The sequence below is a fragment of the Varroa destructor genome, unplaced genomic scaffold (genome assembly GCF_002443255.2).
Source record: "Varroa destructor unplaced genomic scaffold, Vdes_3.0 BEIS01000002.1, whole genome shotgun sequence".
In the NCBI taxonomy this organism is placed as follows: domain Eukaryota; kingdom Metazoa; phylum Arthropoda; class Arachnida; order Mesostigmata; family Varroidae; genus Varroa; species Varroa destructor.
This window is the reverse complement of record NW_019211455.1, coordinates 20,147,036-20,151,922: the sequence shown is the minus strand read 5'-3', so window position 1 is coordinate 20,151,922 and position 4,887 is coordinate 20,147,036. Positions and strand designations below refer to the sequence as shown.

At 39.7% G+C, this 4,887-nt stretch overlaps 1 long non-coding RNA gene across 1 annotated transcript; it reads left to right on the top strand.

Moving 5' to 3' along the window:
- The first annotated feature begins 309 nt into the window (after positions 1 to 309).
- Positions 310 to 2,959, top strand: LOC147757491 (uncharacterized). Its single transcript, XR_015320278.1, has 2 exons — positions 310 to 1,448; positions 2,702 to 2,959. It is a non-coding gene; the product is annotated as an uncharacterized LOC147757491 (long non-coding RNA).
- Positions 2,960 to 4,887: the final 1,928 nt, after the last annotated feature.

The following is a 4,887-nucleotide window of genomic DNA, read 5'->3' as shown; positions in this document are numbered from 1 at the left end:
ATCTATCCTCCGTTTGTCTGGGACATGATTCTTCTCATTAAGATAATTCGAAAAGGTTATGTCTTGGCTTGTCACGTTCGATGTTCACATCACCGTTACAGGGACAACAACGTGACTGTAGCATTGCTTAAACTGTTCCTAAATAGGCAATGCGCACCTTGGCCACGAGCGCAGCGATCAGGCCAAATGTAGGTACGCTATTTTGATTCGAAGAGACCTCTGCTGAATGTTCCGGTTGAACAATAGCAGGTGCGCTAAGCTCGTTGAGCTTCTGACATCATCTAATGGTGTATTTAAGGTTCGTCTGTTTACACTGATGTGAAAGTCAGTAGACGTGCACAATATCTGTAGCCCATTAAGGCTAACATTAGGATCTGGATAAGACTGCATCGTCTTGCGTTAGATTACCATGAGATCGAGACCGATCGGGTCAACAGGATCCATCACAAACGTTTGTTGTCATTGCTTCAATGGTTAATTGAGCCTGTCGCTCTGTTTAACAGATGACTGATTGTTCGTTGTGTGATGTATAGCTTGTATCTTATATATCTGTTTGTGATTGCCCCGGACCTATGTGGTACAGCAGTGTACGTTGTTGCGTCCCCATCAAGCCACCCAATAAAGCCCAAACATGTATTTCTTCACTATATTTAGTACTGCTTCACAATGAATCTGGCATGAAATGTGATGAGTTAACCAATTAACTCCATCTGCATCTCAGATTTATTATGTGAATCCGAGCTATGGAAATAATATGCTAGTGTTAACATATCAAGGGTTGATTTTAAATCGATTTTGTTCTTAAATAATTTCACTAGAAAAAATAATAATGTTGATTTTATTATTTCTATATTTGGGCTTTATGTTCCGTCTTTGAAAACCATACGATTAGGAGTACTATCGGAAGTGTTAGCTACTTCACGATGTCTACAGAGAATACGTTTATTACTATCAGGCATGGTGAGGTGTCTCGTCTGCTAGTACCTAACTTCTAGCAAAGATTGCTACGTGCTAGTACCGCGCAGTGTTACCTTATTAAAAAACCAATATCATCCATATAAAGTCGTACGCATCATACGATACAGCCTCGCCAGCACAGACAAACGGAGATCCGTACTGAAGAGTAACTTAGAAGACATTTGAGCGAGTGACTTGTTGAAGAGATGGCTTTCTATCGTCTGTAAAGCTTGATTTTTATTGTAAATGGCTCGAAGATCGATTTATTAGAAAGATGTTCTTAAAATGCAACAAACGCAATCGTTACAAAACATCATACGGCTATTCTTTCCAAACGACCTAAATGAGCAAACGGATTCCTGTCATAGATGCTATGCTAATGGGTTTTCTTGTTCTGGACCGCTGCCGGGAGACATATACACACAATTGTACAGATGGATCTGCAAACTTTATAGGAGCAATAGCAGACAAGCGGATCTCGCCAAGACAAGGTAAGTTCTGCAGAGAAGCTAGCATCGCAATCGTTCCTGACACTTTACAACGCATTTCAGTAAGTGCTTTACACACAGCTGGATACTCAACAGACAGTCGTTAACTGCAGTCAAGTTTCCTATAAATGTTCAACTTACTAAACGAAACTCTAAGCTTTTAATTAGAGCGAAAAGTGAAAAAAGTTGAAAATTCTGTGTAGTTCGCTGAATGAATTAGCCGGAATATTCGTTACAGGCGGTTTCGCAAGCAGCGTAACCCAGTGGGAATGCATATTGACGGCGTGGTGGAGGATAGATAATACGTCTCTAACTTAAACTTTACTGCCTCATTATGAATCAGTAGATCGGTTACCACGTTTATCGGTGCCTTCTTTCATAGGATTGATTGATGATACCTCAATCTGCTTATAATTTACGCTACGCAGTTGTACGATGATTATTGGATTTCAATTTTGACAATGAATTATCCCATTTCTAGACTGGCGTATCAAGGAGCTTAGGCAGCCTCTTCTGACATTAGACTTGAACATACTCCCACAATACCTCCACATAACGCTAAGCCTTCCTAGGAAAAGCAACTTTTCGGTTTCTAGCCTGTGTGCAGGTCAACAGGACGTATGCATAGATAGCAAATCATGCTTAGGTCTCGCTGCTCCAGCAAGAAATCGGAACAAGTATTGTTAGTAGAGTGCCAGTCGAGCTAGAAAGCCCATTGCAAAATTATTCTAAGAACCAAATAAGACTAGTTAGTTGCCATGCGATCTATTTGAATCAGGGAAATGCAGCATTCGACCAATGATGCTTAAGACCGAAACACTCATAGTTTTCTCTGTTATGCAAGTTAGAAATTTATGGAAATAATGTAGATTTCAAACGTTCTCATGACTTATTGTCTAACGAATCAAGACGAGCGTCGTAGATTTTTTTTGCTTGGAGCAGTTGTCTTAGCGTACCTAACTGCTTTCGTGGACCACGACCCCCAATTGTCCGCTCTATCTAGCAGATCGCTAAAGACTATCATAGGTGCGCCATTGGATCTACAAGACATTTTCAACTGATTGGGAGAATAGTGGGTCATGGACGTTCGATTCGCTTTACCTCGAAGGCTGGCTGAACACTAACGGTAGATTTCAAAAATCTCTTTGTGAATTCTACACATTTTAGTTACTTAAACAATCAATGCGAGAAACAAATACACTGGTAATGAAAAAAAAAAAAAAATTTTAAAAGGCAAAAGGACTTTTGTTTTCCAGAGACCATTACAAGCACTGGATCCGTATGTCTTCGTTTTCGTTCTACTGGATTATACAAATTGGATCTTATAGCTGCTCAGAGCACCGATGTGACTATTCACAGACGTTCGTGAGATGTAAAACGAATCGTATCTAGCAAAACCGGTATAGATTCTTTTGAGACTACTGAATCTACATAGGTACGAACAAAGACGAAACCTCTATCGCTGCTAAAATAATAAATAGCTATTAAATAAACTGATCCCAAGTTCATCTGTATCAACGGCAGTTCGTGGAATCCTCGAGTGGAACTTTTATGCAATGTGAATTATTATTATTATAAATGCCTACGCTTCGTTGGTAAAAACGAGCTTCATTAAAGATTTCTATAATCACTTAGTGCCTAGGTGAATGATATACGAGTGGCACACTTTCTATATAGTTTAAAATATAGCGCCGCTGCGAAATTTTTCGAAATTGTTCTCAGCTGATAACTTTATAGGTGAAAGTGTGATTTTCCAAATGGCGTACATGGCCACGTGGCGCCTCGCTTCCCATTGGTCTGGAATCCGAATAGTTCCCCACCAAGGGGTGTCGACGATTTGCCGTAACAGATAAGATACTGCTTTTTATCCTATCATATTAAACGAGCAACGTGTATATGTATGGATACATGTTGGGGGTAATCTCACAAACAGCGCTATGATTTCTGTGGGTTGACTAAAGGCGGTAAGAAAACTTCCTATGACGAAAATCTCATGTCTTAACAATTGAAAAAGTTTACCTGGAGATTTAAATGCGTGCTAGGCCGACTTGGGCATATTTGTCCAATATGTTAGGCACCGAAGTGTTATTGAAACACATGCTTGATTGATCATCGTTATTATTAATGACATCGAAACTATTAATACACAATGACATGTGAAGCGTGACGTGCTCATAAATCAGCTTAGGAAAAATATGCAGGGAAGAGGGAACGAGTCTGCGGTGTTCTCATTAAGACAGTAGCAAGCCCATTGCATACCAAGGTTAGGCTATTAATCTTCATTCGTTTCACAGAACAGAATATCTGCCATCAAAATCTAGTAAAGTATATGTATATCTCAGTAGACTGGTGACGTTCTGCTGAGTACGAAGTCGATGCGTTTTCAACCAGATCAACGTGTTCCACGATCCGTTACCATACGCAACTCTATCGGTGTTGTCGTAGCGACCAGATATGACACAGTTGGTCATATCGTTCGCCGAGCAATTGATTAAGCTGTTGTCAATTATTTAGAAACAGTCGCAGTGGAAAATAAATTGCTGAAACTATGCCGCGGAGTGCAGAAGAGTACGGTTGTCAACAGAGAACAAACCGATCCGTCAAGACTCAGCTGGGCAGCAATAGTTACTCGGCTCCAATACCGCAACCTTTGGCAAGTCGTTCCTCATACGACCGTATCGATAATAACCGTTTGCTGTTTCAAAAAAAACCGACGCCTAGTACCGAAGGAGTATCATTCGAATTCGGATTTCATTCCTTAAGCATTTACATTTATTGCATATATTTAAGTTAAGTAAATAAGTGCTGTCCTAGTTACATATGTATGAATAGTTGTCTCTAGGGGCCAAACACGATTACTTCGATCTTTACTACCGACACTTTTGCTATAAAATTGGCTTTAATAGCAGTTACATTTCTGGGCCGAAACCTGATAAATTATATTTGTTGGCGCAGATTAATAGGGTAATACATTACCGCATCTAGATGCTTGTTTTTAATTCGAAAACGTTGTTCTAGCCTTGCATTTTCTCGAACAATCTTGTATGATATGAAACATAGTAGAACAAAAAAACGTCGAACCGATAAGGAGTGATCCTAGCCTGTGGATCTATGAAAAGCAGTGACCATCAACACTCAATAAGCAGAGGGGACTGATGTATGGATCCATACGTCAGATTTGCATTGTCACGACCTAGGCTAGTGGAGACTATGTTACCTGCCGCTGTAGCTATAGGAAAATAATCCTAAAACACCAAAATGAGGTAGATATAGATGCTATATGTAAAAGGCACGTGCCAGGACCAATGTTACTTAGTAAGTTTGCGCTAGATCTTAGACATAATAATATATGTATAAGGCTGGCTAAAGGCATAGGGAACTTATGATGTCAATTTTGTAAAAAGACTTAAGACAAGTGGGACCAGAGTTTGCTAAAGACTTA